This window comes from Leucoraja erinacea, chromosome 30 (assembly GCF_028641065.1).
Source record: "Leucoraja erinacea ecotype New England chromosome 30, Leri_hhj_1, whole genome shotgun sequence".
Taxonomy (NCBI): Eukaryota; Metazoa; Chordata; class Chondrichthyes; order Rajiformes; family Rajidae; genus Leucoraja; species Leucoraja erinaceus.
The window spans coordinates 6,378,655-6,400,521 of record NC_073406.1 but is presented as its reverse complement, the minus strand read 5'-3'; the positions used below and the strand labels follow the sequence as shown (position 1 = coordinate 6,400,521).

At 39.3% G+C, this 21,867-nt stretch overlaps 1 protein-coding gene across 6 annotated transcripts in view; it reads right to left on the bottom strand.

Annotated features, from left to right (window-relative positions):
- Positions 1-21,867, bottom strand: part of zgc:154075 (uncharacterized protein LOC556929 homolog) — a 132,299-nt gene that overhangs the window by 108,121 nt on the left and 2,311 nt on the right. For 2 of the 6 annotated variants that reach the window (XR_008725861.1, XM_055659292.1), the window contains exon 1: positions 4,531-5,342. The exons of 1 other annotated variant lie outside the window; for it this stretch is intronic. The gene's annotated coding sequence lies outside the window, so the exon portion shown is untranslated. Of the gene's footprint in view, positions 1-3,150; positions 3,453-4,530; positions 5,344-21,867 lie in introns of those variants that run through there. 3 more of the 6 variants (XM_055659293.1, XM_055659294.1, XM_055659295.1) reach the window with 3 other exon arrangements.

Here is a 21,867-nt window from a genome sequence, read left to right as displayed (position 1 = left end):
ATATTAACCATTTCGAGGCAAAGGCTGGACATGTGACAAATTCATGACATAATGATGATATCCAACATGAGGAATATCACCTCCCGACATTCAAAGGCATTACCATCACTGAATCTCCCATTATCAATACCCTACAGTTATTATTGACCAGAAAGTGAACTGGAGTAGGCAAATACATTATGTGACTACAAGAACGGGTCAGAGGTTAGGATTCCAGTGGTGAGTAACCCACCACCTAACTTCCCATAGCCTGTTCACCATCAACAAGGCTCAATTCAGAAGTGCGATGAATACTGTCCTGGATGAGTGTAGCTTTAACAACATTCAAGAAGCTTGGCACCATAGAGGACAGAACAGCCTGCTTCATGGAAATCATTCACTCCATCACTGACAAATAGTGGCAGCAGGTTGTACCACCTACAAAATACACTACAACAGCTCATCAAGACAGCACCTTCCAATCCAAAGCCTCTGGCAACCATATGGATAAGAGCAACAAAAGTATGGGCGCACCACAACCTGGAAGTTGCCCGATAAGCCACACTCCAGCTTGACTTAGAAATATAGTCAAAAATGTTTGTCATATGCAGCGAAACAGAACAATGAAACTCTTACTTACGTCATAATATATTGTTATTCCTTCACTCTCGATGGGTCAAAATCCTGGAACCTCGCTGCTAACAGCATTGTGGGTACACCTACATTTCAAGGACTGCCACAGTTCAAAAGCAGCTCACTGCAACATTCTCAAAGGCAATTATGGATGTCAAATTCATGCAACCTTGTCTACAAAGTCCACAATGCTCTAATAAATATTTTTAAATCTTCATCATGAACGTTTTGACACCCTTTATGGAGCTACACATCTTTATGGTCGCACATAATTGAGTCTATTACTTTCATTGTTTGTTTGTTTTTAAAATTTCGACAACAGGACAGTGAAATTTTCAAACAAGCACTCCTTCTTACCATGCATTTCTATCACGCAAATTAAATTGCCACTCACTGTAACTGCGTAGTATCAACTGATAATTGTAGTTAGCTATAGGGTGATTTCACGAAAGGTCACTGGTGCGTAGATCCGCACCCACGTGACCGAAAATCTCAAGTGGAGTACATGCTATACATCCGGTACATGTTAGTGAATGGGAAAACACGCACTTTCCCACCCGTTAAAAACATCGAAAACGGCCAGTTTTTGAGCTGCAATTTACTGTGCCCGTCAGGGTGACCGTGAGGCACAGCTACCTAGATTTACAGTCCAAAAAAAAGATAGAAACTAAGGTAAATTAAAGAGGGAGCTGAAGGTGCCAATCCAGCGGAAGTGAACAGCGGACATTTGCCGTGGAGATTTAAAAGTCCAAAATATCGGGAATTATCGCGTTTGCTCGCTGAATTTCATCAAAAGTAAGTCAATAATGCCTTACTTTTGATGACCCTATAACAAAGTTCTCTAGCCTGTCACGTCCATCACAGTAAAAAAAAAGAAAAGATTTTAAGTGAAATCACATTTTCTGACTATTGTTATGTAGTTTTGCAAATATTAATTCAGGTACCCTTCAACTTCCTTTCAGATACGACATTTCCAGATCTTGAGTACTTTTTTGAATGAACCCTCTTTGTCCTCAAGAGAAAGATGACATTTCTAATCACAAGTTTGTCATATCTTCAACCTTACTAAATATATTTCAACATGGTACCAAAATCTGTCCACATTGGGATCTCCAATGTAAAATGACATAATTTCCATTTTAAGTCAAATTGTATCATATTATTACAGCAATTAATTCAATATGAGATGTAATAGGAACGTTTTATGCTATTTGAACTAGCCTACCAGCCATTCTTCTTGTTAGCCCAGTGCAGTCTAAGAGAGTTCTATGTTCCTTGGTATTATTTAATTTAGCTGATGTTACCTAATGTATCAAAATGACCCTAGGTTACAGAAGAATAATGAATTAGCCAGTCTGCCTTGATTGAATTAGACTTTGCTGTAATGCTGCCCAAATCTTTATGATGAAAGTCATAAATAAGTAAAGCATCAAAATACCAATGTCATACCTATCAAGTTATCAATGTCACACTCAAGATGAAACTGTTGGGTGGATTAGACCAGAAAAGAAGTGACCTCATTGGGAAGAAACTCTTGGATCCAAGAAATACTAGTCTCTGGCCAGAGAGGATGTGAAATGTTTATTATCACTGGAGCACACAATTGCCCAAATGTTATCGTCACCACGAAACCTACTTCCAATATCTTGAGGGTCAATTAGCCCAAAATGGAGTCCACTATATTAACATTTAAGATATAAAAACAAAGCAGAAACTGGATCCCACTCTGATCCCAAAGACTCAAGAGGCGCAACTCAGATGGAATAATCAATACTCACTTGAATAAGTGAATAAATGAGATCACAATATTCAAAGTGCAGCGTTGTCCAAAACCATAGCAGTTCATTAGTAAGTTGCAGGAAAACTAGACTGGTGATGAGTTATCTTATGTTCCTCCCTCCCATAGCATCTCGAATGCCTATTATTATTAGAATGCATTTAGTATCTTATCTAAAAAAAGTAAAAATGATTTAGAATCTGCCATTTCTTTATTTCCCATTTTAATTCCCCAGTATATTCCTCAAACAGGCTAACATTTGCACGAGCCTAATCCTTTTCCACTCTGAGTAAGATGGCCAAAAATCACAGCCGTACGTGGTAGCATTTTTTCTAAAATCAATGTAAAGTGCAAATAGGAAGTGGTCAAGATTAGACTTTTAATTATATAGAAGGCAAGGCAACTTTAATTAGGCAAGGCAACTTTAATTAGGCAACGCAGCTTTAGCATTTCCAAATCAAATGCAACACAGCTTTAGCATTTCCAAGCCAAAGGCAACACAGCTTTAGCATTCCAAACCACAAGCATTTCCAAACCAAAGGCACAGCTTTAGCATTTCCAAAACAAAGGCAACACAGCTTTAGCATTTCCAAACAAACCAAAGGCAACACAGCTTTAGCATTTCCAAACCAAAGACAGTACAGCTTTAGCATTTACAGCTTTAGCATTTCCAAACCAAAGGCAACACAGCTTTAGCATTTCCGAACTGTATTTTCAAACCACATTAAAGGCACTGACAACAGGTCAGTAAAACCACTCACAGTTTAGTAGACATGTGTTCAGTGTTATTCACAGCTCAGACTGAGAGACGTGATCCTCCCGCTCCTCCATCCTGCAGAGACTGACTGAGGCACTTCCGGGTTTTAGTCCCTCCGGAAGGTGAGAGAATCTCAACATTTTTTAAACACTAATAACTCTTTTATTTTTCATCGATGGGAAAAATCCTCTTGTCCTGCGGAGCGGAGGGGGACTCTGAGTAAGATGGGCAAAAATCACAGCCGTAAGTGGCAGCGTTTTTTCTAAAATCAATATACAGAATAACAGGAAGTGGTTAAGATCAGAATTTAGTAATATAGATTTAGGACAATATTTTCAAACTCAGATTTGTCACCCACAACAACATTTGAAATTTGAGCAAATGTTGATTATTCTGGGGAATACTTTATTATATGACCATTAATTAATCCTGTATTGCTAAAAAAAAAACTAAAATAGTACAAGCAAGGAAATGCAGATGCTGGTCTACAAAAAACCCCATAAAGTGCTGGAGTAACCCAGCAGGTCAGGCAGCATTAACTCACAGTCAGGCAGCATCCCTGGAGAACACAGAAAGGTGACCTTTCGGATCAAGATCCTTTTTCAGACTTCATCTAAAATAGCCTGTTCCCTTGTTGGTTCTTCAAAATACTGTTCTAAAGAGTCAACCAAAAAATAGTCCACAAACACATCCTCAAGGCACTTGCCAATTTGATTTGTTGAATCCTTGTACTTGTTATTGTAATACCCTTGTGGTCACCACTGCCAGCACCAACAGTGGCCACCACTGTCGATTCATATCCACTCTGTTCCAGATTATCACCACGGTTAGGAGGTCTATATACTGCAAGCATTAGTGAATCATTATGGTAGTTGTATCTTATATCATCCAAACTATTTTTCACTAATGCAGATTTTTACGGTGATTGCTTGTAAAAAGGAGATAGTGGGGCAGGTGTTATATGACTTGAGGTTGCAGGGTGAAGTACCTGGGAAGAGAGTGGATGAGGCGGGGAAAGGGTGGTTTGGGTGGCCTGGTAGGAAGGGATGAGTGCAACAAGGAGTTGCGGAGGGAGGAAAGAATATATATTGCTCTCCAAAATCCGCGGAGACAGGAAATACATTTATGGATTTAACTAAGCGCCCACTTCCCACCCAACATTGCGCAGAACGCCACTGGCTGGTTGTCGGTTTCACTGCCTGATTATATATAGCGAAACGCAGCTCGGCTTCCTAAGCTTTCTTTTCCAAGCGTGTTTTTGTTTTACCTTGACCCACCCCCCGATCAGATTGTGAAACAAAGCAAAGATCTTTGAAACAAAGCACAGTCCCGAAGCAACGATGGGAAATATCCCACCCAATCTCAATCTGCCAGGATGATTTACCTGCTAATCGTCGCAAACTCCTGTGGCCCTTTGGTTTTCCCCTAACCCACTTCTGGTGCAGTAATGCTGGGGGTTCTGCAGGACCACTCCGTGAAATGAAGCCGGGATTATAGTGTCAAAGCGGCGGGTCAAGGTCCAGCTCCAGGCCGGCAGAACTGAGATAAGAAAGGTTCAGGCGTAAAATACAGCTATCAGCAGGAGAACCATAATCTTTCAATAATATCAATAGGAAAGAAGATGGCACAAGTACACTAACGCACCTAATTTTAAAACAGCAGAGGAAATATATTTAAATGTATTGGTTGTGATCGTCATTTTGTGCAAGTACGTGCAACTGAGACAACTAGTGGCGGAGTCTTATCAGTGCACATTATCCTGTTAAAGCCCACAAGAGGCCACACAGGAATTTTCCAAATGGCTACATTTAACCTTCAATTACAAATATTTAAATATGAAACTGTAAGTAGCTTGTCAGTTAGTCCTATATCGTGTTGACCGAGGACAAAGCTCCGATTCCATGGCCTCGGTGTCCTCCGGTTAAGCAGGCGGCGAGTGGGATCTAACACCAATACTTGTTTGTATATTTAAAACATCTTCTCAATTTTCATACGCCGATAGCATCACATTTCTTAGATCAGTTCTCCCCTACTGCGTAGTAGTATTTCCCTCAATCTTACTGGAAAACATTCTGGGAGTTAGGGACAGGAAACTTGCAAGCAGAAGTTTACTAAAAGGATGAAATCATGTGAATCGGGGAGACAAGGGGAAATAGTCCAGATTTATACACGGCACTAAAATAGCAACCACAATGATCTACAAGAAATAACATAAGGAATTAGATAAGATCCAATATCAGATATAAGGAAGAAATGAAGAACAGGGAAAGGTGCAATGACATAAAAGAGAATGAGGGTTCAAACACACAATAATTACAAGCTCACTGCATGAATAAGAGTTAAAAAAGTTATTGGGTTTCATAACCAGAAGATTTGATAATGTTTTAACATTATCGCCTTCATTGAATGCGAATGAATGGCGAGTGAGATTCTGAGCATATTGCCCATAAGCACATTACACACAGATAAAAATACAATAACCAAGAAAAAACTCAATAAATTGATAACCTTAATACTTGGCAGCCATAATAGTACAATAGATCATTAGAATGACGTAGTTTCATGCAGAAAAGGAAGTAGTCAAGAGGTACGGAACTGTGTGGGGAAAAGATTGATATGTTGGAGTATGGAGGTTGAAGAGGGCCATGTGTTTCCTGTGAACATTATTTAAAATTATCTGTTGGTTCTGACATGTTTGCATCAGTTCCTGAATCTACTTCCGAATGCATTCTTCCAGTTGAATCGAGGTTACCTATAGGTCAGAGGTACCATTCCCATTGCAGTTATCCACTTCAGCCAATACCAAGCAAGACAAGGACTTTGGTTTTTAATTCTGGATTAAAAGTGGATTATAACATGGATTTGGGGAGCCAATTAGAAACATTCATTCAATGACTTTATTCAATGTCAAAATTATGATAAAAGCCTTGAAATAAGTGTTTACCTTATGGCTAGTCAGACTGTTAATGCTTCTCGTACTTCACACAAATCTCCAAGCAAAGACCGTGAAGGTAGATACATTGGATATATTATTTTTGTACATCCTAACACACCCTAGTCATTATCACAGAGTCTGCTTGGAATGAGCTGGTGCCAAAAAAGCTGATTGCTCTTCTGACCTTCATAGGCATGGACAGCTGCAGAGTCAGATGATCATGGATGCAGACAGTCATGTAATAGCTGGCATTACTCGACATTGCCAATTTAGTAAAGCCTTCTAATCCACATGTCCCCACCAAGATTGTCATAGGATATGTGACAATATATTGCACAGTGGGTGTAATATATTATGGATGCAGCCTCCTTAAATGCTGCCTACATCTTCTTCTTTGTTATTATTCTTTCATGATAATGACATACATTATGGTATACCATACCATAGGCTTAAGATAAAGATCATCATTGGTCCCGAAAAGCCCTTTTTACGTGGAATGGGAGAGAATGGTGAATATAACAGGAGAAAAAAAAAATCTGGTGATCTTCCATGCCCATTCCCAGCCCACAGCAAATCCAAGATTCTTAACGCTCAGTCCTCAAAATTTCACTATAAACTCCTCACCAGACACAGTCATCATCATCCAAATTTTCAACAATCTTTCGGCAGAAAATCTATTTCAACTATCATAAAACAGACAACTGTACAGAAAGAGGCCTTACAACAAATTGTGCATGCAAGTCAACAGATCAGCAATCTACCTAGTTCCATAGATATAGACACAAAAAGCTGAAGTAACTCAGCGGGACAGGCAGCATCTCTGGAAAGGAATGGGTGACATTTTGGGTCGAGACCTTCTTCAGATCCCATTCCTTCTCTCCAGAGATGCTGCCTGTCCCACTGAGTTACTCCAGTTTTTTGTCTCTATCTTCAGTTTAAACCAGCATCTGCAGTTCCTTCTTACACATACCTAGTTCCATAGTCTCACTCATTCTCTTGCTTCTGCTACATTAATTGGCTATTGCAAATAGCCCAGGTACCAAGACAACCAGGCAGCAGCTGATGGGCACTTGAGAAAGAATAGGTGACAAAATTGTGGAAAAATGGGAATGGTCAGGCTGCTGGCATACACTTGATGGGTTGAAAGACCTCTGATGTTGGAAGAAGCTGAGATTTGTTTTCCTTTCAAGTACCTCTTGAAAAAGACAGTGACCATTCACCTTATCTAAGCTCCTCATGACTTTATATATCTTTATAAGGTCACCACTCAGACTCCGACACTTCAAGGAAAAAAGCACCAGGCTGTCCAGTCCTGGCAAAATCCTTGTGATTTTTCTTCTGCTTCATTGTCAATTAATAACATCCTTCTCATGGCTAGGCAATCAGAACTGCTCACAATACTCCACGCACTGTCTCACCAACATCCTGTACAGCTGTAATGTGAAGTATCAACTCTCGTCTTTTATGCCTTGACCAATGAAAGCAAACGCCTTTCCAAATGCCTTTTTTTTACACCACGTCTATCTGTGTCACTAGGATGCTAATGTAGAAACAAAGAACTGCAGATGCTGGTGAATACACAAAATGATACAATGTGCTAGAGTAACACAGCAAGTCAGGCATCATCTCTGGAGAACGTGGATAGGTAACATTATGGGTTGAGACCCTTTTTCAGACTGATTGTAGAGGGGGAGAACAACACCGGAAAAGGGGAGAGGCAGGACAAAGTGCAGCAGGCAACAGGTCGACACAAGCGAGGGGGGGTTTTGACAGGCAGATGGTTGGAACAAAGGCCAGAGATAAGAACAGTACGTGTGAGACAGGTTTGAGGAGGTGCAGATTGTGAAGGAGGAGGTGGGGGTAGTAGTGGGGGGGGGGGGGGGGGGGGGGGGGGGGGGTGAGGGGGGGGAAAATAGGTGGGAATCCAGGGGACAGAAGGGGGCGGGGAGAAAGAGAGGGGGAGTAAAGTTGTTAGTTACAGGTTATCTAAAATTGGAGAATTCAACGTTCATACTAATAATAATAATAATAAATTTTATTTATGGGCGCCTTTCAAGAGTCTCAAGAACACTGTTGGGTTATAAGCTGCCCAAGCAGAATGTGAGATGCTGTTCCTCTAATTTGCATTCAATCTCACTCTGGGAATGGAGGAGGCACAGGTCAGAAATATCAGTGGGAATGGGAAGGAGCCCTCCGAGTACCTGCTGTCTCCCCGAGTACCTGCTGTTAGCGTTACGAGCCGCTAAGAGACGTCCCCAAGCTCCAACGTACCCGCTACGTTCATTCTCCGTGCTTACCACGAGTTTGATTTTTTTTAAACTCGGGAGAGCTCTTGGAATGAACTCGTACCGTGGGACAGGGCTACTAAATTGAATAGTCCTCGTTTCAGGCGTACACTGGCCCAATGCTCCAACTCTTTCTCTGCTACATTGATGACTGCATCGGGTTGGCCCCTACACCCATGTAGACCTCATGCATTTCAAAAACTTTACCACTACCTTCCACCCTGCCTTCAAATTCACCTGACTATCTCTGACACCTCACCCCTTTCTGCCTCCATCTCAGGGGACAGACTATCGACTGATGTCTATTATAAACCTACTGACTACCACAGTTATCTGGACTACACTTCCTCCCACTCTACCTCTTGCAAAGACGCTGTTCTCTACTCTCATATCCTCTTTATAAAGCAAAGAATTAAAGGTATGTACCTTATTTTTACATTAAATGGGGCTTGTATATAACCCTGTATCTAAAGTTTTCTATAGCGAGTAGTTCATTTTGGGCTCTTTATACCCCGCAGTATTTTTCTGGGCATTTGAGGGCACAAATCCAACACAATGTGAACGTTCTAAACCAGCGCGTTCACAGGAACCCACTAGAAAGCAGATTTAAAATGACTTTAATTTACAGCAAGTGAACACTAAATTCCTTCCATTTGGCCTATAAATTGATGTAAATGAGATTTAAAAATCATGTTTTATTGTGAATTATTTGTGAATATTATTTGGACACTTGGGCTATTTAAAAATGTTAATCATTTATTAAGAAATGGATAGATGTTTAGATCTAGTAATTGAAGTTTGAAATTAGCTACAATTGGGTAACTAACTAATTATATGCTTTAATTTCAGGTCATCCAAGTAAGATTATTTTATATTTGTTTCAGAATGCTTCAATCTATGATAACTGAAAATTTCATTCAGTTCTCTTAATTTTTAAGAAGGTTATGGGCTTTTGACTGTCCACGATCACAGCTTTTTTGTTATGTCCATAGAAAATCAATAGGGAACAAGATGCTAATTTCCGAGTGTGAAAATGGCCATAACTTTTTATTACTTGAGATATGAAAGTGAATTAGGTGTCAAATTAAACTTATTGTTATGCTTTATCTGATGGGATAAATTGCAGACTTGATTTTTTAAATCTCAAAATTTTGTAACATTGCTACTCCTGTACATCGGCGAGACCAAGCATAGACTCGGCGACCGTTTCACTGAACACTTATGTTCGGTCCACCAAGGCCAATGCTAACCATTTTAACTCCCCTTTTCATTCCAAGGCTGACATTTCTATCATTGCCAGAGTGAGGTCACACACTAACTGGTGAAACAGCATCTCATATTCCACTTGGGTAGCTTACAACCCAACGGTTTGACTGTTGAATTCTGCAATTTTATACAACCTTTAACTACCCCCCCCCTTTCTCCCCTCCCTCTCCTCCCCCCCACCCTACCCTGTGCCACTCTGACCTATTTTCCCCCCCCCCCCCCCCCCCCCCCCCCCCCCCCCCCCCCCCTCCCCCCCCCCCCCCCCCCCCCCCCCCCCCCACGCTACTTTCCTCTCCCTGGCTTCACAATCCCAAATTCTTCAAACCGATCTCACACCTACTGTTCTTTTCTCTGACCTTTGTTCCAACCATTTACCTGTCAGAAGAAACCCTCTCCTGTGTCGACCTATTACATATAGGTTTTCTCCCCCCATTATAATCATTGTAAAGAAGGGTCTCAGACTGAAACATCACCAATCCATGTTCTCCAGAGATGTTGCCTGTCCTACTGAGTTACTCCTTTACTTTGTGTCATCTTGCTAGGTAACTATGTACTTGTCCCCCTCTCTGATCTACAACACTCACAGGGCACTGCCATTTACTGTGTATGTCTTGCCCTGGTCTAACTTTCCAAATTGTAATGCTGCACACTTGTTCAAGTTAAATTACATCTGCCATTTCATTGGCCCACTTTCCCAGTTGATCTGCATCTTATTATAATCTTAAATAAACGTATTTACGGTCCACGATACCACCAATTTTGGAATTAAAATGCTTCATCCATGGAATAATTCTTGTAAATTTCCTCTACAAATTCTAAGGCCTTTGGGAGTTTTCCACTAATTGAATCGCAGATGCTCCTCCCTTGGAACTTAGTTTCCAAGCTCTCTGGCAATTCTTATTTTACCAATTTTTAAGGGTTGGATTTTGTAATCATTGAGCCAGTGATCAGAGATCTGTCATTGTAATGTATCTGTCAGGTAAGGACAAAAATCACACTTGGCTACAAACTGCCAACATTCAAAGTCTAAGCTCAGTTGTGAAATATTAACTGTCACTCTCCACAGAATTGTAACATAGCATGAATTAGCACTTTTTAAAGAGTTAAAATCAGGTAAATTCTTAAATGCCCCATCGCAAAGCTGTCTTTCGACAATTAATGTACAAATAGTAATGCCTGAAATAGGATATTTTGTTTATAAGATTTTTTTGTCTGGCTCAACTGAAGAAGATTTTTTTTGCCTCTTAATGGAGTGAATACTGCACCTAGAGCCTAATATTCAAACTGCAAGGCAAACAATTTAAATATACAACGTGAACACTCCTGCCCTCCTCTGTTTATTCTACATCAAATCAGAGAAAGCATTTGCCTTGTACACAAGGTGCAACCTGTCTAGTTATTAAAAGATGCAGCTGTTCCACTCTAAGTAATACAGGGCTAATAACATTTACAATTACTTGCCTAATGTGGATTACCTGCATGTACAACTAAAATACACACAATGTTCTTTCTCCTACATGTCAGAATTATTTATTTCAAATAAAAAAGGTGATGACCCAGGTACTGATTTACATTGTTAAAAACATCAAATCCATTTATATCAATTTCCAATGTAAGTGATTCTAAAATGCAGCCCTTCCCAACAGAATTTCTCCACTTAAACAAAGAGCAAATTCAATAACAACAATTAAATAATGTTTATACAGGAATAGGAATGGATTAGTTTACGTTCAAAATATCATTTTGACAATCTAATTGTGACCCAGGTTAAAGTTAAAGAAATAGTCACAATGACAAATGTTTAAAACTGGACACAGTCATGATGCAAGTGCCACAATGGGAATTATTGGGCTAGAAATTACAACCAGTAGTCAGCCTCTTGTGACATGCTGATGAACATAGTAAGCATGCGCTAACATTTTGTGCGTCCTCCATTGTCAATCAGCAGTCGCACGTTGTCCCAATCCTCTATGGTGTAGCCCTGAGAGTGACAGAGACTTGTGTAACATGATACCATCACACGCAGAGGGGGAGAAAAGGAACTAAATAAGCTTCTCCTGTAACATATGTGCCATTACGTATAATTGGATGTTAATAATCACTGCTGTTTCAAAGATTGTATCATGTGAGTAAATGCAGTCTGTTGCTGCAACAATGATTTAGTGTGGAAGATGCCAGAGTTTGATTGATTCAGTGGAAGATGATCACTGTACAAATAAAACTGTAAGTGCAAGGAAACATTTGCACTCAGTAGAAGTGTCTCTTGATTCTTGAAAATACTGTACAAATAATACTATAAGTAAAAGAACATATTTGTTATTGTATCTGCACCATTTTATCTGCCATTACCATGAGGGTAGAGAAATGTCCAATACGCCTCAAATGAGAACTTAGAGAATGCATTTGATGTAATACAAGTACATTGCAACACAATTACTATGATTGTTACTGGTTCTGTCACAACCAGGAGCAGGGAGAACCCTTTGACATTTTCTTAGCAGAGCTAGAATTGTCAAGAGTGTTTAATTGTCATATGTAATGAAATGAAACAAGGAAATTCTTACATGTAGCAGGTCAACAGGTTTGTAAACACAGTACTCAATAGATACCACAGTAAACAAAGAAAAAAAGTTGAATAAATAAAAGCTCATAAAATAAAAAACACAGTGCAAAACAAACAAAAGCCGAAAGTCCCTTGAACATCCAAGACACGTTGTAGTTCGAAGGTGCTTTGTTCACTGTATCACCACACTGCCTCAACTTTCAGGAGGAAAAACATCTACTTAAGACTTCCCTTTCCAGTCACATGTATACCTTTCTGGATCTAAATGTCAACCTAGAATTGAACTGTAGATACCCAAACTCAAATCCATTACAATTCTTGACAGTTGTCAGATAAAGGACTAGCTCCTTCTGTCCAATTTGAATTGAAATCAAGGTACAGACGAAGAAGATTATTTTCCACCCATATTAACAGGTTATGAATACACTTTATCTTTATAAGCAGGATTGTGAATCATAGAATAAAACAAATAGGCCATAAAAATATTGGGGGGGGGGGGGGGGGGGGAAAATCAGCCACTGAACCAAAATTTACTCCGAAAAAGTCAATATCAACAACACTTTTAAAATGTTGTAGATACAAAGGGATCCTTTAATATTGCCTGAACTATTACCACCCGGCATTTTAAATAACGGTCTGTAGCTAAGGTCTTTGATTTTACAATAGTTTGCTTAAAATGCCATATACGTTATGCTTAAATCCAAATATGGCCTTTAAAAAATCAATATTGCATAAATATATATTTAAAATCTAGGCTATGTAGGCCAAGAAGCTATACCACAGAGCAACTAGAGTATTAAGAAATACAAAAAAAACCCAAATCAATTTAAACTTAAATTAGACACAGAATTTAATTATCTTGGGTTACCAATGCAAAAAGAACTAGGATTATTTAAGTAATACCCAACATCTGTCTCATGCCATTCAAGGTAATTAGGTGAACCTATTTTAATAAAATGGAAATTATTTTTGGAGCTACAGTATTTCATCAGCAGGATCACAATTTGAAATGGAATTCCTTCTAAGAGGAATTAATTAAATGTCAAAAGTTGGCAAAGTATTCACCATTAAGTTGCTTTACTCCTAATTTTCATCTCTTCTTTTCTTGAAGAGACTGGCTCTTCTTTCTTAATGATTTTGAGGCCCAAGATATTCCATTACCCTGGTCATAAGTAAGTTTGGACTGCAACTAAATCCAGATCTGCTCTTGCTCAATATTTGTAGGCATACACAAACTACAATTCTAACATTAATTATTCAGCACAGGTCAAGGAATGAATCCAGGATATTTGAGAGTATATAAGTTAGGCTGACACCAGGTGAGCCTTTAATACTAGACATTTGGCGTCTTGTAACTCAGATTTGTAAAATATTACACTAAATTTCTCCAACAATCAATGGCTGAAGTAAAAATATGGAACTGAGATGTACATTTGCTACTTGCATGGATTAGAAATGCATTTCAATCAGGTGCTGGTTCATCCATAATTTCATAATCCATAGGCCGATGTTATTTGGACACTGTACTTCTATGTAAAATCATTCAATTCCTATATTGCTTTATTATCTGCCTGTTAAAATACTAAATTTCAAGACTAAAACTGAAAGTTAGTATGAGATGAGATGTTAAGTTAGTTATATCGAGAGTAACATAACATAGCAAAACACATGAACTTTAAGTGTTGACAATCTATAAATCAGCATTAGATATGAATATTTTTCTGGTATTCAATATTAGGCATTTATTATGATTGAATTGTATTAAGTGGTCCATAATTTATTACTTAATTCTATACCAGATCAATAAATGAGTAAATAAATACATCGCAACATGTAGCAGTAAGATTGATGAGTCCCAATCTGCTAAATTTGCAACTGCAATGGAGTCATCAAATGAAAACTGTGTAAAATCCTACACAGGTCGGAGTTGCTGATACAATCTTTACAACTGTATGAGTGGATAGAGGACTATGTATGATTCTAGCCGACACAAATGTATGTTGTTCTAACCATGCTTATCAATGTGTGTTCATCAAAAATAAATATGAACACGGCAGGTTAATGAGCAGAGGGTAGCAGATGGCGATCAACATAGATAGGAATACAGTAACAGTCAGAAGATAAGATAAAAGACATATTTATGCAATGCCCTTCATGACCTCCAGATACCCTAAACATGCTTTACAATCAATTAAGTGATTTTGTTAAAATATAATGATGTTCAACCAAAATTAAATTATTAATAGATGGTAACATATTTGAAAAAAACAGATTACCAGCAGGGTTTGGTTGATGTTTAGCATTTTAAGTTAGTGAAATGTTTTAAATATTTAAACACGTTAGCATGTATGTGAAACTTAACAAGATATTGTAATATGGTCTCATAAGGGACAAAAAATGGTTTTGACTATTATTATTAAATAAAAGATTGCTAATGTTACAAGAACAATTGATTGGGAGTTCATCTAATAGTCCATAGATAGGTACGTGAGATCTGGTCTGAAAAGGTACAATAAAAATTGGGTAATCCCTATTACAATTTACGCTAATAAAGCAAATCCAACAAAATAAATAACATCTCCCAAGATTCTCCAAGAGTGGTATCAAATAAAAGTTAGCCCTCTGCCTCATTATGAGATATTGGAAAATAATAAGGTATATTATAATGTTTAAGAAAGAACTGCAGATGCTGGAAAAATGCTGGAGAAACTCGGCGGGTGAGGCAGCATCTGTGGAGAGAAGGAATAGGCGACGTTTTGGGTCGAGACCCTACTTCAGACTGATGTCGGGGGGGGGGGGGGGGGGGGGGGGGGAATGTTAAAAAAAAAATAATCTGTATTTAACAACGCAAATTCGTATTTCCGTACAAAATACGGAAAATTAGCGCGAGGCCCCCTTAGGCGCGGGGCCCAATTGGGGGCAATCGGTCCAATTGTCTTAAGGCTGGCCCTGACTGTTGGGTATTTGCTTGGGTAAATTATAATGACCATTTTAAATAAAATAAGGAGGTTGGTAGCCAAAGAGTTTTAGAATGAGAAAGTCAAGATATTAATTAGCTGCAAATGTGAAACAACTGAAATTAGCAATGATTGACAGAGGGAGATTTGGAGATCAGAGGATTGTGCTAGGGGAGGTTACATAGACAAGTAGCAGCAATATCTTGGACAGATTTGAAAACAAGAATCAAGTTATTAAAATGTAAACATAAATCCAGGAGCTTCTACAGGTTCATGAGCACAGTGTAGATCCATAAGCTTTCTCCTCCCTTTTCCATCAGTCTGAAGAAGGGCCCCGACCCTAAACAATGTCTGTCCATTCCCTCCACATGTGCTGCCTGGCCCCCCAAGTTCCTCCAGCACTTTATGTTTTGCTCAAGATTCCAGCATTTGCAGTTTCTTGGGCTTCAAGGAATGAGCAGATTGTCTTATAAGGAAAGATTTGTCTAATTACGCACCTTTCCACAGGAGTTCAAAAGAATAAGATCATTTGCTAAAATGTATAAGATCTTGAAGGATCTCAACAGGGAGGATGTGAAGAGGACATTTCCTCTCGTGGAAGAATATAGAAGTGAGAGTTATGTTTAAAAGAAGCTACTGATTTAAGACAAAGATGAGGCAAAAGCTTTTTCTTTCGAGTGCTAGAATCTTGAGCAAAACAAAGTCCTGCAGTAACAGCGGGTCAGGCAGTGTCTCTGGAGGAAATACACAGGCAATGTTTCAGGTCAGGAACCTTCTTCAGATTGACTCTTAACATAGAGAAACATAGAAAACATAGAACAAGATGCAGGAGTAGGCCATTCGGCCCTTCGAACCAGCACCACCATTCGATATGATCATGGCTGATCATCCAAAATCAGTACCCCGTTAATGCTTTTTCCCCATATCTCTTGATTCCTTTAGCTCTAAGAGCTAAATATAACTCTCTCTTGAAAAAATCCAGTGAATTGTCCTCCACTGCCTTCTGTGGCAGAGAATTCCACAGATTCACAACTCTTGGTGAAGAAGTTTTTCCTCATCTCAGTCCTAAATGGCCTTATTCTTAAACTGTGACCCCTGGTTCTGTACTCCCCCAACATCGGGACCATTTTTCCTGCATCTAGCCTATTAAATCCTTTAAGAATTGTATATGTTTCTATAAGATCCTCCTCTCATCCTTCTAAATTCCAGTGAATACAAGCCCACTCGACCCATTCTTTCACCATATTTCAGTCCCGCCATCCCAGGAATTAACCTGGTGAACCTACGCTGCTATCGCTCAATAGCAATAATGTGTTCCTCAAATTAAGAGGCCAAAATTGCACACAATACTCCAGGTCCCTGTACAACTGCAGTAGGACCTCCTTGCTCCTAAAGTTAAATCCTCGCACAATGAAGGCCAAATTAGCTATCTTCACTGCCTGCTGTAACTGCATGCTTACTTTCAGTGACTGATGTACAAGCACACCCAGGTCTCGCTGCACCTCCCCTTTTCCTAATCTGACACCATTCAGACAATAATCTGCCTTCCTGTTCTTGCCACCAAAGTGGATAACCTCACATTTATCCACATTATACTGCATCTGCCCACTCACCCGGCCTATCCAAGTCACCCTGCAGCTTCTTAACATCCTCATCGCAGCTCACACTGCCACCCAGCTTTGTGTCATTCGTAAACTTGGAGATGCCACATTTAATTCCCTCGTCTAAATCATCTATATATATTGTAAATAACTGGGGTCCCAGCACCGAGCCTTGGGGCACCCCACTAGTCACTGCCTGCGATTCTGAAAAGGGCCCGTTAATTCCTACTCTTTGCTTCCTGTCTGCCAACCAGTTCTCTATCCATGTCAATACCCTACCCCCAATACCATGTGCTCTAATTTTGCACACTAATCTCTTGTTTGGGACCTTGTCAAAAGGCTTTTTGAAAGTCCAGACACACCACATCGACTGGCTGTCCCTTATCCATTCTACTTGTTACATCCTCAAAAAATTCCAGAAGATTAGTCAAGCATGATTTCCCCTTCATAAATCCATGCTGACTTTGAACTATCCTGTCACTGCTTTCCAAATGCACTGCTATAATATCTTTAATAATCTACTCAAGCAACGTCCCCACCTACCAATTTAAGGCGAAGTGGTCTATAATTCCCCGTTTTCTCTCTCTCCCTCCTTTCTTAAAAAGTGGCTACCCTCCAGCCCACATGAACTGATCCAGAGTCGAGAGACTATTGGAAAATGATCACTAATGCATCCACAATTTCTAGGGCCATCACATTGAGTATTCTAGGATGCAGATCATCAGGCCCTGGGGATTTATCTGCCTTCAGTCCCAACAGTTTACCTAACACCATTTACTAACATACTAAATTCCCTTCCGTTCCTCCCACCCACTAGATCCTCGGTCCCCTAAGGCAGCAGTAGATAGATTCTTATAAGCAAGCGAGTGGAAGGTTATCAGGAGTACATGAAAATGCATTAAGGTTACAATCAGATCAACCATAATCTAATAATAGAAGTACAATCTCAAGAGGCTGAGTAGCCTAGTCCCTGTCTTAATTCATATGCTGGAAAAAAGTAATGCGTTGGAAATACTCAGCAAGATTTGCAGTATCTTTACAGGGGAAAAAAGGTTTCAGGTACATGAAAAACAATAGTAACACTAAGTTTTAAGAAACATGTTAGGGGGAACAGGAGAGATTAAATGACAAGAACAACTCTTTTCTGCTCACATGTACATCCCCAAACATTTGACTTTAGAGATCACTAGCACTATCCTGCATAATAGGGACAATTTACTATTTTTACCAAAGCCAATTAGCCTAAAACCTGTATGTAATAGGAGTGTAGGAGGAAACCAGAGCACCTGGAGAAAATACCTGCCAGGCATGTTCTGCCCCACCTTTCTTTCAGTTTTCTTTCGAATCCCACTACAATCAGTCTGAAGCAGGCCCCAATCCGAAATGTAACCTATGATATGATAAACTTTATTCATCCCCGGATGGAAATTGGTCAATCCATGTTCTCCAGAGATGCTGCCTGGCCTGTTGAGTACCTCCAGCATTTTGTGTCTTTGTTTCTAAACCAGCAACTAAACTAAGTTCCTCCAGCGATTTGTTTTATGCTCCATATTCCAGCATCTGCAGTCTTTTGTATCCACATGTAGGATGCGATTGACTGAAATGGGTGCAGAGAAAATTCACAAATTTGTTGCCAGGACCGGGGGAATTGATGAAATAAGTCATGGTTATCTTCTTTGGATCAGTGGCTGAAGAGGGACTTAATTGAAGTGTGCAAAATTATAGTAAGGAGATTGGTAGATAAAGAGGAATGACTTAATCCCCAGAGCAGAGGAGTCAAAAACCAGAGGGCAAAGATTCAAAGTAACTGGTAGAAGCACTGAGGTGGAAGGAAAAACCCTCATAACATTTTAAAAGATCTTGGAGGTGTGTATGGAGACCTGCAACTTGCAGGGCTACTGATGCTGGAATTACAGCACTGGAGGTGGAATTAGTTTGGGTAACTCTTTCTCAACTGGTGGCTAAATTGGTTTTCTTTGGTGTTTTTATGATTCTTTGCCTCCTGCCACCAAATAAATTTTGGATCTAGTTTGCCAACTTGCCTTAGATCTGTTGAGCTTTAAACTTCTGAACCATTCTACCATGACAGAGCTTGTCAAAAATCTTGGTGGCTGGACCAGTTAGATTTCTAGTAATTTGATGATTCTCATTATCAAACCAAGGTTGATGATGTTGTGAGATATGTTGATGGCAATGTCATTCATGATCAAAGGGATGTTATTTTGTTGGAGCTGGTGACTGCTAGAATATGCCTTGCTATTTATCAGCCCAAGCCTAAATAGTGTCTACATTATAATCAAAAGGAGTTGTAAATAGAATTAAGCACTTTGGAGTTAACAGCAAACAGCCTCTTTTTAGTTCTTGAAGTCACCAAAAATAATTGAATTGATGAAACAGCCAAAAATGGTTAGGTCTAGGATGTTGTCCCGAGGAATTCCTGTTGCAAAATCTCAGAGCTGATATGATTGCCTCGAACAATCACAGCTAGCTTCTATGCCAGTTGTGACCTCAGCTTTACTAGGGTTTCTTCATGCCTCACTTGGTCAAATGTTGCTTTGATATCCTTGTTATAATCAGCAATTATAACTAAAACGGAGAACTATATCAGAACTTCCAAACAAACTAGTTGTGTCAACATTGGAGGCTTTTGGTGCCAGTTTTCACCCTTCCAGCAAAAAAATCCCTACTATTTTAGTTCACGTATGTAAAATAGCCATTTTGGTAAAGCACCGAAGACCAATTATTCCTGTAAAAAAAAGAATTCCACAATATTCCTGTATATTTAGATAATCTGAAAAGCACCACTTTAGTGAAAATAAACAAAAACAGAATGAACATATACGAGTACAAATTATGAAAGCAGCTGTAAAATGAACCAGGAAAGGAATTATTCTACACCCTCCTTACTGGGGAACTGAAGACAAATCCAACCATGAAACACCGAAATCAAGTATTTGCCCTACACTTGAACTGCTTTTTAAACCTGCACTTGGTCTCTATGTGCCATGTCTATGCTCTCATAAGTTTGGCTTCCGGAGAAGCTTGGCTGGACTATATTTGTACAGTCCTTAGTACAATAACTGCTGTCAGCTTATAAAACAAAACAGGGAAATAAATTCCCAATCACCTTATCTCAACAAGAAACAGCCACTAGTTTAACATAAGGTCTTTGGCATAGTAAAATTTCACAAAAGAATTTGCAGGAACATTAGCAAACAAAATTTGACATCGAGTACATTAAAGAAATATCAGGGCAATTGCTGAAAAGTTTGGTCAGTGAGGTGGGTTTTTAGGAAGAGAACGAATAGGGAGCAATTTTGATGGGAAATTCCAGAGTTTACAGGAACATCATAATCATGAGCACAGGGAAAGCAAAACAGTGGAAGGTAACACTCAAAATCAACTCAGAATATCAACAAATTTGAAATTGCCCCAAGTCCACCTTTTATGCAAAATAAATTATGCAATGTGGTATGTGCTGAGATAATAATTTTCCCAAATCCTGTTTGGCTCAGCCTCTAGTTAAAATAGTAATCTATCAACATGCATCTGGCTCCTACCATGCTAAAGTGAATACCCAATGCAGTTTCAGCTGTCACTCAGGTCAATCTATAAATTGATAATTTTACTACATTTTGCATACAATTCATAATAACATAAGCAATGGATGCAGGAACGGAAGTAGGCAATGTAGCTCTTGATTTTACTGTCATTATACAAAGAACGTGACGAATGTGAACTTAGTTTCAGCTGCACTTTCCTAACTGTTCCCTGTTAACATTGATCCCCTTTAAATAATTATCTGTCGATCTTGGCCTTGAGTATATTTAATAATTCAGCCTCCATATTCTCTGGTGAACAAAATTTCGAAGACCCGCAAGAGACAAAAATCCCCCTCAGAATGGGTAATCCTTTATAAACTCCTTACTAATCTGCCATTGAATAATGACAGCTGTCATATTTTGCTTGTTCATTTTTAACAACTCCAGAATAATAACTCAACTCCAGAAAATCCCTCCTCAGATATCGTGCCCAAAACTGCTTACAATACTCCAAATGCAGTCTGACCAGTGCCTTTAAAGCCAATTCTGTCATCCAAATAATTGATGTACAACGTGAGGAGTAGCAGGCCCAATACTGACCCTAGCAGAACACGACAAGTCACTGGCAGCCAACCAGAAAAACTCCCTCTTTGCTTTCTGCCAATTGGCCAACCTTCCATCCATGCTAGAATCTTCCCTCTAGTACCATGGGCTCTCATCTTGCTTAGCAGTCTCAGTGTAGCCCCTTATCAAAGGCCTTCTGAAAATCCCAGTGAACAACATTTACTGACCCTCCTTTACCTACCTTGCTATTTACTTCCTCAAATAACAGATTTGTCAGGCAAGATCTCCTTCACAAAACCGTGCTGACTTCAGCCTATTTTACCATGTGGTTCTATGCACTCGGAAACCTCATCCTTGATAATGGACTCTAAAATCTAATCTAAATTAAGTTAGGTTAATGGCCTACAGTTTCCCCTTTTTGTTTTGCCCCATTCTTGAACAGCAGAGCAGCATTTGCAATTTTCCAGTCTTCTGGGACCACTCCTGACTCTAATGATTCTTGAAAGATCACTACTAATTCTTCCACAATCTCAAAAGCTTCTTCTTTCAGAACCCTGGGGTGTAATTTGAGGGTGGCACAGTGGTGCAGCCTTACAGTTGCAGAAACACAGGTTCAATTCTGACTAATGGGTACTGTCTGTACAGAGTTTGTATGTTCTCCCCGTGGTCATGGGGTTTTCACCCGGGTGCTCGTTTCCTCCCACCCTCCAAAGATGTCGAGGTTACCAATTAATCTCTCCTGTCAACAGCAAAAGTTTATCACATTTAGGGACATGCACTAAACACACAGTAGGAAAACAACATTTTTTAACCAGTGTTGTTGCACAAACAATTTACCTAAGCACATAAAAATGATGAGAATTAAATATGCTCTCAGGACATAATTCGTCTTCTGTGGAACAATATCCTTAAGGATTTTTCAATATAATAATTTTGTCATCTTGTATTTTATTTATTCCATCTAAAAAGGAACAGGTGCCACCACTGTTCCTAGGTGATGGCGATTCA